Source organism: Suricata suricatta, chromosome 2, assembly GCF_006229205.1.
Source record: "Suricata suricatta isolate VVHF042 chromosome 2, meerkat_22Aug2017_6uvM2_HiC, whole genome shotgun sequence".
Lineage (NCBI taxonomy): Eukaryota > Metazoa > Chordata > Mammalia > Carnivora > Herpestidae > Suricata > Suricata suricatta.
In genome coordinates this window covers 97325739-97336278 of record NC_043701.1, presented here as the reverse complement: position 1 = coordinate 97336278, position 10540 = coordinate 97325739, and the positions used below count along the sequence as shown (strand labels likewise).

Sequence of the window (10540 nt, the reverse complement as noted above, 5' to 3'; positions counted from 1 at the left end):
TGTTATGGGTGAGCAGTGTATGGGCACTGGGGTCACCCTGCCAGCTCCTTTGTCCTTTCATCTGGAGTGGTGGCCCCCATCCATCTGCACCAAGCACAGCTACCATCAGAAAACCGAGACATCAGAACACAGAGAATCGGCGTTGGATCCTGCTGCTGTTTCTGGCCATCCAGGTCTGGAGACGGAGTCCTCAGGCAGGTGTGGGCCCGCAAAGCCCTGCACAGCCAAGTGGCTCCACCACTCACTCCAGGTTATCCAAGATGTGTCCATAGGAAGGGAGGTCCCCTGTGTCACTCGGGACAGATGAGTCGCCCAGCACCCCAAAATCGCACGGAGCATTACCCTCAATGTGACAATACTGGGCCTCCCAGGCATTGGGGGAGCCCCTGCTTGGCTGAGGGTGAGCAGTTTGCCCCTAGCCAGAGGAGGAACAGAGGGAAGGACAAAGCAGGAGGGGAGGACCCTGCCCTGGGATTCTGACCTTTCCCTCCCTGTGGTGTTCCCCTGGGCTGGTCACCCTCTGCGGGGAGCCCAGGGACCTCGGGCTGTGGTCATGGTGTACAGGGAAGTGCTCACCCCCAGGAACAGTGTAATGTGTGGTTTTAAACCCAGGGCTGCCTTTCAACTCTCGGAGGCCTTGTCCAGAACTGGGGTATGGAGTCTGTGTCTCCCCAATTCTCCCAGGGTCTCCAGGAGAACAGGGGTTCTTCCCATGCAGGGCGCGGTTGGTGGGGCTCAGGGAAGCAGCCCCCTGCCCTCCCTCCCAGGGGTCTCCGCTCCTCACAGACCTGGTGAGCCTCCGCCAGCCTGGGCCCTAGCAAGTGTCCACTTGCTACCACCCAAGGTACCTTGTGGACGCGGCCTCAGTGCTGGGACCTTCCTGCAGTCTCAGCACCACCAGCGAGACTTTAGTTTTCTACTTAGGAAAGGACACGCGTGGAATTGACGAGTTTAAAGTCCGATGTTCCGCAAACTCTCATTGCCAAGTGATTATGGACTGCATTCAAATAACAAATGTTACTGCTCAGTTCTTCAAAATTTGCTACAAAACTGATCGTAAGAGTTCTAGAAAAGATGCCGGTTTATAAAATAAGTGCTGGTGTGTGTTTTCCAGCCCCTCTCTCCCCTACAGACACTCGTGTGTGGCTGTCCTCAGAACCAGAGTCGCACAAGAGTGTCCGGGCTGCTTTCCGTGTTTCCACCAGCTCCCCTTGTGGGGGAGGGACAGCCATCCTCTCTCAAGGCTCAGAGGAGCCATTCCACGGCCCCAGCCTTGGTTAACACCAAGCTCCAAGTCCTGCAGAGAATCAGAAACAGACCCCAGTGACCTGACCCCCACGCAAGGCTGTGTGGCCAGACCGCACAGAGAGTCAGCTCATCCCTAAACCCATTAAAATCTGGCATTACTTCAACAGACACTACCAATCGGAATTGGAGGGACATTACATGTGGTTTCAGGACATTTAATAACTGCATGTACACGGGCTTACATGCAGCAGACTGAAGATGGTGATGCTCTTCCCAGACTCAGGAAATGACTGGTAGGCCCTCACTCTGAAGGGCGGGACTCATCATTCCTGCCGCACAGCAGAGCCCGGACGTCAGGGTCTCCTGTCAGAAGTCAGGCACCTGGATGCCAGTCTGTCCCTGCCACCAGCTGTGTGGCCCCAAGCAGGTCATGGGATCCACTAGGCAAAATCTCCGGTGTCTGAGCAGCTGTACCCTCGTCACCTGATGCCTGACAACAGAATGCCAAACACAGGCCACATGTGGTAGCAGAGAACCGGGGACTGTTGTGTTGGAATGATGATGGACCCGCTACTCTGTGTAACTTATGCTAACAAACAGCATTTTATTTACATTACACGTTAGAAATCAATTAAATAATGAGAAGTAACCAATTTTCCAGATTGGTGACTCACTAATACATTTTGTTTAACCAAAACAAACAAAAAAAAACCCCAAAACACAAAAAAAAACGGAACCAAACTGCTTTTGTGAACTGTTTTCAGGCACTGGCCCATCGAGGATTTCTATGCTTTATTGCCGGAGCTGGAATTAACGTGGCCACACACCGAGGAGAGGAGAGAGGCTTCAAGGTCAACGATGGACTCACATGGGGGGACGTGCACAAGTGTCACGTGCCATCAGAAGGCACACAGACTAGCATCAGAAGAAGCGCTCAGGTACCCAGCTCGTACCGAGTACTCAGAAAAGGTCATGAAGGAAAATTTCCATTTTGCATATTTCCCACTTCTTCCACCCCCCTTCTCGGCTTTGTCACGTGAGTTAAGACACCGTCCACGATGCTCCCGTTCACAGGGCAGGCGAGAGGCTGCCACGGTGGGACGTGAAGGGCGGCCCCGGCGGATGAGACAGCAGATGGACAGGCCTGAGCCAGCTCACATGTGCAAACAGACGTGGTCTCAGCGCTGAACACAGGCTACCGGAGGTCCCTGTCCCTCCGCTACACACACGCTGTGCTTTCCAGGCCGTCACAGCCCTGCACGTGGGAGACGGAGGGTTGAAGATCATGACCTGGTAGGGACGCTGGCCCCGTGAACACAGGAGGACTGGCAGCGAGGGCTCCACGCGCTGCAGCCAGATGCCCCTGACAGACCCTGAGATGCTCTGCGGAACCGAGGCAGCAGGTGGGTCATCCTGGGCCGTCATCTGGCTCTGGGAGAAGAGCCAGGGACAGGCAGCTTCCAGAAACTTCGGCCGAACCAAAGTCCGCATAGAGAATTTCTTCCTCTTCTTCCCCACGTCTCAACAACGAAACAGACACAAGGGCAAAGGAGTATGAAACAGCACGATCATCCAACCGTGTGCCGTGAGCTCCAGCGGGGTGGGCACATCACCCGGGATGAGAGCGGGCGGCCTGTGGCTACGAGGAGGCCGGGATGAAGTGCTACAGGGAGACATCTTCATGGAACAATCAAAGTGGACAATCTTGTTACTCATGATGTCTGGGGAGAGAAAAAGCCCTGTTACTGCAAGGCCCCCGGGCTGCGCACACGTCCCACCCTCACACGTGGACCCCTTTCCTGAACCAGGACTCCCGGTGGCTCCACTCCCAGCAACATGACCTGCCCACAGCTAGAAGAGAGGAGATCCAGGCCTCGGTGAAAGTCCTTCATCTACCCAAATCAGTGTCCTTCTAGGAAAATATGATTTCCTGTCCATGAATGAGTTAAGTGAGGAGGAGGCCCGAGGACGACAGGCACAGGCTGCCATGCAGGCCAGAGCACAGGAGAGGGCACAGCGTGCCACGCCTGGGGGGGTCACCGCACTGTATGAAGGGCAAACTCTCAGCAGGTGCACCAGCCCAGAGGGAGGTGCCTGTCATCCCACTTGGCTCCACAGGCGTGAGAGCGGGAATGAGGGCAGCGACTGAGCCCACAGCCACCAAGGGCTCAAGGACAGGACCGTGGTGGGCAGCCAAGGGCAGGCTGTGATGGAGGCCCTTCTCCAGGCCTCTAGGCAAGCACGGCCAGACGGAGTCCTTACGGTGGGCCAGCCCAAGTGCCAGGCCATGGAGGGGACGGTCCCCAGGGATGGGGTTTAGGATAGGTGTTGCAAAGGGTAGGCAACAGCAGGAACAACCTCCAGGAGTGGTAGCAGGTGGAGACCGAGGGCAGAGAGGCAGGACAGCAGAGGAGCAGACTTGGGAATGCCATCACAGGGGCCAAACTGCAGGCAGAAATGCGTGGTTGAGGAACTAGGAAAGGGATTGCTATGTCACAATCTGCACTTTTGGGGACTGCAAGGTACCTTCTGCACTAGGGTGCAGGCAGTAAGCGGCCTGCCTGGCCTAGAATAGTCATGGCTTTCTGTCCCAGGAGGTCCAGGCCACAAGGGCGGGCTCAGGGTCGGACGGAAGGCTGCTGGGCTTCCACTCTGTGTGGGGCTTGACTGTATGACCTGGGCACCACCTAGAGCAAGGACCAGGACCACAGCCTATCACCCAGTAGAGGTAAGGAGCCTGGCAGCAGGTGGGAGAGCCGTCGGGGAACATGAGGACCCTGCGCTGACACACAGCCACCACCCTCAGCCATCGGAATACACAAAAGGCCAGGCCACGGGGTCTCCATGTTCATTGAAGGCAGAAATTAGTGGCTGCCCTGAGACCCGGCCATGCTAGTGCCCTCCCTCACCCTGGCCGTCCCCCCACACCCCCTCTCACCCCAGCACCCATTTCAGTGCCTTCCTGATGTGCTGACTGCCCGCCCGTGACCTGCTTTGCCTCCTGTCTCTCCTCCCAAGGGCTGGCATTCCTTGGCACAGCCATCTAGCAGCTTCTGTTCCTTGTCCTGGGTGTGGGCAACCTGGTGGCTGTCCCTAGCTCGGCTCACTGGTGCTGTGCGCACCCCAATGGCTCTTATATGGAAGGGGTAGCTCCCTTCCGCTTGCCATGGTCAGTGACGCCAACACAGAAAGAACCTCGAGAGGTCTGGGGCGAGTAAGCCCTCCCTCACGTGTGGCCAATAAATGACAAGAGCCGAGAGCAGGGGTACAGCCCAGTTTCCTAGAAATGACCTTAATGGGGATGTCGTGTGTCACAATGCGGCTACTGCTTGACACCGATAACTGCCAAGGGAGAGGATGTCTTTCTATAACATCAACACAGAAAACCCAGAGTGAGTGAAGGATAAGCAGAAGCTAGCCCCGAATCTACGTGGAATGTTCTCGATTCTTTCATCTAAGTCCACAAACAAGTATTTCTGGTGGGGTGCCTGCCCTGCTGAGCCCTGGCAGAGATCACACAGGTGGGGACTAAGGCAGGGTCCCCACGTTCCAGGGCACAGGTGGGTCAGGAAGCAAGAAAATAGACACACAAACGTGTCTCAGCTGCATGTGATACACTCGTGACAGCCTGAAGGAAAATGGAACAGCGACCAGGTGAATGTGGGGGAAGGCCCAAGACAGAGGCAGGAAAGGCCCCTCCTGGAGGCAGCAGTTCAAATCGAGCCAGAACATGGTGCAGCTGGAGGTGGGAGGGATGGGACAAAGGGCCCCCATCACTCACTTCGTGTGAAGCCTTGAGGCAGAAGCCAACCTGCTCGCTGAAGGGACCGAGACTGTCCTCTGTGCCCTCAGCGTGCAGCTGTGTCTACACTGCTGGACAGACCGCGTTTATCTGTGTCCAGGGGCTTCCACAAAACAACGGACCGATGGATCCTACCCTTGTATTTATTTTTAGTCATTTTTAAGGTTTATTCATTTATTTTGAGAGAAAGGGAGATGGAGAGTGTGAACAGGCAAGGGGAGAGAGAAGGAGAGAGAATCCCAAGCAGGCTGGATGCTATCAGGGCAAAGCCTGAGGCGGGGCTCCAGCTCACGAATCCTGAGAGCATTACCTGAGCAGAAATCTAGAGTTGGATGTTTAACCGACTGAGTCACCCACACACCCCAACTTACGTATCCTGCCTCTTTATTTACTTTTATTTTTTTAATTTTAATTATTTGTTTTGAGAGAGAGAGAGCAAGGCAGGAGAGGCAGAGAGAGAAAGATGGAGAGAATTCCAAGCAGGCTCCACGCCATCACCAGACCCCACCACGGAACTCAAACTCACAAACGACAAGATCATGACCTGCGCCAAGATGAAGACTCAGATGCGTAACCGACTGAGCCATCCGGTGCCCCGTATCCTGCCCTTTTACACAGGAAACATCACATGTCGTGATCTTGTTTCTCCTTAAACTGGTGAGGAAGCACACAAGCTTGTCCTGAGGCCAGGAATACTCTGAGGGGCTCTAATGGTAGCCAACAGGTGAGGATTCTGTTTCCAGAAAGAACTGTAAATTGCGCACAGCACTCACACCAGAGCAGGGCCCAGCACACACAGCACAGGGAAGGCAGGCTGTGGGCTAGAGGGAAAGACAAGGAACAGCGCTGGATTGGCACTAACAGGAGACAGGGCTTCAGAGAGCGAGAAGGGGACATTCCAAGCAGGAGCCCCCGGGTCCCCAAAGCCCGGGAGCTGGATAAGAAGGGGATGCTCCAGGGACCCACGCAGAGGTTGGTAGTAGGCGATGTGGCTCCAGGATAGGTGGGGCCATGTACACAGGGCTGTGAACATCACGTCAGGACGTGAGAACGTCGTCCTGTGAGCTGTGAGAGTCTGGGGGGCGAGAGGCTGAGGACAGCAGGAGTCAAATGCTTCTGGGAGCAGCAGTGAAGACACGGGGGTTCTGAGAGACAGAGACGTCACCCAAAGGGGTTACTGATGAGGTGGGGAAAACCCTTCAAAAGTGAAAATGGATGGAAACTGTGACTTCTGGACGAGGGGACCACACCCCTAACAGGAACGGGGGCACGGGGACACACAGACTCGGGAAGAGATAGCGTCCCAGCTGAGTATTGTGTGATCACAGCACACAACACACACAGGAGTGGCTGACTCCAACAGAAGACGAGATTCATGGGCACATCTTTCCTCTTAGTAAAACCAGCTAGAGGCGCCTGGGTGGATCAGTCGGTGAAGTGTCCCACTCTTGCTTTCAGCTCAGGTCATGAAATTCTTGGGGTTTCCTCTCCCTTTGAGCCTCACCCAGTCTCTCTCTCAAAGTAAATATTACCTTAAAAAATCAAAATAAAGCTAACTAGCTTTCTATGTGTTGTCAGCAAGCCCGGATGGACTTATAGCCACTTCCCGCCGTGCCGAGGGTCCTGACTGCCCCTCCTACTCACCAGGTCTAGGGAGACCATGAGGCAGGGGAAGTGTTTATTAGTCAGCTTGACCTTCAAGGCTCTGGCGTTCTGGGCAGTTTCCAGAGCTCAAGATAAATTCTTCACCGTCAGCCCTAAATAAATCTTGCTGTTTTCCACAGAGACAACTTCCATCTGAGAACAGGAAAAGAGGGGGCGTCTGTGCCCTCTGCAGGGGCCTCCAGGGGCAGTCCACAGGCGCCCCACACCTTCTCACCTCGTCCAGCTCACACCACATGCTCACATCTCCGTTGGCTACTTTGTCAGAGACGATGAAGTTCAGCTTCTCTGGGCTGATGCAGAGGGTGCGGGCTTGGCAGGTTGGCGACCATGTTACTGATGCCTACAGCAGGGGGTTAGAGTGAGGGACCAGGACACCTGGGCTTGGACAACCACCTCAACATGGGAAACTTCCTGGTGGAAAAACAACCCATGGAAGGAGCATTAATGCTGCCAGGCCCCACAGGCCTCCCGACACTCCTCACACCTCACACTGAGAGTGATGAAATGAAGAAGGTGCCTGTGGGTTAACTGGCACCCAGGAGGCATTCACTCAACTCAGCCCCCACTGCCTCCCCACCACCCACAGGCCTTCAGCCCAGAGGCCAAGGAACAGTGCGGCCAGACCAGAAGGGATGTCTATGCTAGACTCACTGTCCATCAGGGACAGCAGCCGATTTAAGAGAAAAAACTAAGGGATGGAAATCAAGCTCAGGAAACATCCTTGCCACCTGCTCTGCCTGACAGGCTCACCCGCTTCCACCCAGATCCTCCCCCGGAGAAGTTCCATCCACTGCCAAGGCACCATCCTCCGGATGTGGGGGATGTTCCCGGCCCTTTGCACCCAGGCCCCCATCCCCTGCCCTTAATCCTCCAGCGGCTTCCATTCCCGTCCTCCCCCCGCCCCCGCCCACCTTTCTCTGGGCTCCAATCCCCACTCCCCTCATCCCCACGCCGGTCGTCGACTGTCCCGCGGGCCCACGCCCCCATCCTCCCGCGGCCCACGTCCCTGTCCTCGCACTCCCATCCTACAGCAGCCCCCCTTCCCCCATACCCGCTCCCCCGCCCCCACAGCCCCATCCCTTTCCCCTCAGCTCTGTGCTTCCATCCTCAAACGGCCCTGACCCGCACCCCCACCGCTCCCGCGGCCCCACGTCCTCCATAACAGCCCCCTCCCCATACTTCCCGGGGCCCGCGCCACACCCCCACCCGGCCCCCGGCGCGCGCGCTACCTCCTTCTGGCCAGGGTCCCCTCTACGCCCCGTGGCAGTCGTGGCCCCCGCTTACCTGTGAAGTGCTTCAGACAGACCGCGTCCAAGACCTTGGCCCCAAACTCCACAGCGGAAAGCGAGCCCGCGCGGGGCGTCGATTGGCTGCAACTCGAGTCTTCCCCAAAGCGTCCCGCCGGAAACGCCGCCGCGCTCTCATTGGTTCCGCCGTCCGGCCCGCCTCTGGGGAGGTGGAAAACCCGGGTACGGTACTGGTGAGGCGGGGTTTCCAGTCCTGCTCTGGGTCAACCCATGTGGGAGGTGGCGTGCGGGTCAGGTGTGCAGGAGCGAGCGGTCCCGGCTGTCAACGGGGTCACACCTCCGCGGAGGCGGGGTCTGGGTCACGAATGCAGGGGAGGCGGGGATCCAGGATCAAGTCCTCGGGGGAGGCGGGTTCGGGATACGTACGGTTTGGGGTCAGGGTCCTGGTGAGTCGGGTCTCGGACTCACTCCAGATCCCATCCCTGGGGAGAAGGGGTCCGAATTAGGTCTGAGGCGGAGATCCAGAGTCAAGTCCCCGGGAAGGCTGGTTCTCGCATCACTCTCAGGGTCACACCCCCGGGAGGCGGGGTCCTGGATGTCAGATAGGGTCACACCTGGGAGGAAGGATCGGATCAGGTTGGCCAGAGAGAAGTCTCCCGGTCTCACTCAAGGTTACACCCAACGGTGAGGCTGGGGAGGGGAGGTATGAGGTGGGGGGTTAGGCGTGGTTCCAGGGGGCGGGGTCCAGGGCCGGGACTGCAGGGAGCCGGGTGGGGAGGGCCGGCAGCGGAAGGGAGGGAGTGTACCGGGGTCTGGTTCTGGTCACCAGGGGAGAGGTGGATCTTTGGTCTGTCCCTGGGTGAGCAGGTCTAGGGTCATGCCCCAGCGTGATCTTTTAGTGACTCTGGAGTCCTCAGTCCTCAAGAATCGGAAGTGTTTCTGAGGATTCACATTTTGAAAGAATTTTGTGACATCTATTTCCAATTGTTTTAAAACATTTAAAAGGTTCTCTCCATGTCTCTGCCCATCTCCTGCTTGTGCTTTCTCTGGCTCTGGCTCTGGCTCTGTCTCTCTGTCTCAAAATTAATAAACTTTAAAAAATTTAAAACATTAAAAAAACCCCAATAGGTTACTTATAAATATTTGGTAGGCTGACCAGTGACCTTTCAAGATTAAAGAAAATGATCATTTCAGTGTATACCTCTCTGATGTAGGGCAGTTTAGAACCCACTCCCCTCCTGGCTCAGAGGGGAGTGAGGAGGGAAACAAAGGCAGGAGAAATGCAGCTTAAATGAAACCTCCTAAGGCTCCCAGCGCACTGCCAGCACCTGCAGCACGCAGAGGCTCACCTGTGCGGAGGAACGCCAGGCTCCCCTGCTGCCTTATGTCTGTGTTGCATTAAAGACTTAAAAACTGGAAGTAACCTTATCTTCACAGCAGCCAGCCTCCAATTCCTCAGAAACTTATTTTCTACCACCCGCCCTCCACTAACCTCACATTATGCACCCCACCTCCCCGCACACCCAGTGCAGCTCTCTCTGCCCATGAGCCCCGTATTCGTGCTATGATAACCTCACCCATTTGCATCAAAAACGTCTCAAGAATTCTTTCTTAGCTGTTCACTCAGAACCCCACTTCATAATTTCATCAGTAGCACCTGTGGTAACCCTTAGACGTAAGGGGTTTTTGGGGGTTTTGTGTTTTTTTTCTTTTACCAACAACAACAAAAAAATGGGTTTACTTACAGGAATAGCAGAAATGAGAGAAATGCTATTTTGTGGAGAAAAAGACGGATGTTGGGAGGGGTTGTTTTCAAAGACCGACTATTACAGAAAAGCAGGATTTCTAGGCCATGAGGTTTTTTCAGGCAGACTTGCAAGGGCAGTAGATTTCTTTTAGGAGTTGGAATCTAGACCTTTTCCTGTTGGGGCCTGTAACTGGTGGTTATGTCTTGCTCTGGGCTCTTCTGGGGACTCTGTAATTGACAAATCTTCTGGTAATTTGCAGGAGGGGCCCCCACCCCCTTCTAGCTCCTGGCTTCTCCCCCCAGGAGTGGACATTCTCTTTATTCTCCAGTGGTAAAGACAGGCTGTGTGAACGCTGACCTTAAGCAATCTTCCTGTAAGTTTGTCTCCAGAGGAATATTACCAGAGCCTAGTTAAAATACTTTAAAACATTTTTTTATGTTTATTTATACTTGAGACAGAGACAGAGCATGAACAGAGGAGGGGCATAGCAAAACAGGGACACAGAATCTGAAGCAGGCTGCAGGCTCTGAGTTGTCAGTACACAGCCTGACACAGGGCTCGAACCCACGAGCTATGAGATCATGACCTGAACTGAAGTTGGATGCTTAACCGCCTGAGCCACCCATGCGCCCCCCTAGTTAAAATTCTTATCGTGTACATAGTAGAAATGATGGCAGAGCATTTTAAAAAACAAAATAGGAAATACACCTTCAACTGTGTCCCACATGATTTTCCAAAGACTACATTACCCATGTTAAGAATGTGTTATTTTTTATGTGCTTTGCCAATAAGAACCTACAAATTGCTCTTAACTGGATGTGTAGACTCAG

At 54.9% G+C, this 10540-nt stretch overlaps 1 long non-coding RNA gene across 3 annotated transcripts; it reads right to left on the bottom strand.

The window, feature by feature from the left end:
• Positions 1-1828: 1828 nt before the first annotated feature.
• LOC115283684 lies at positions 1829-8070 on the bottom strand. 3 transcript variants are annotated; one of them, XR_003905052.1, is made up of 3 exons: positions 8000-8070; positions 6930-7055; positions 1829-2969 (listed from the first exon to the last, which is right to left on the bottom strand). It is a non-coding gene; the product is annotated as an uncharacterized LOC115283684 (long non-coding RNA). The 3 variants fall into 3 exon arrangements; XR_003905050.1 differs by having other exon boundaries at positions 6930-7126; positions 8000-8062; XR_003905051.1 differs by lacking the exon at positions 1829-2969 and adding an exon at positions 6757-6847 and having other exon boundaries at positions 6930-7126; positions 8000-8062.
• Positions 8071-10540: the final 2470 nt, after the last annotated feature.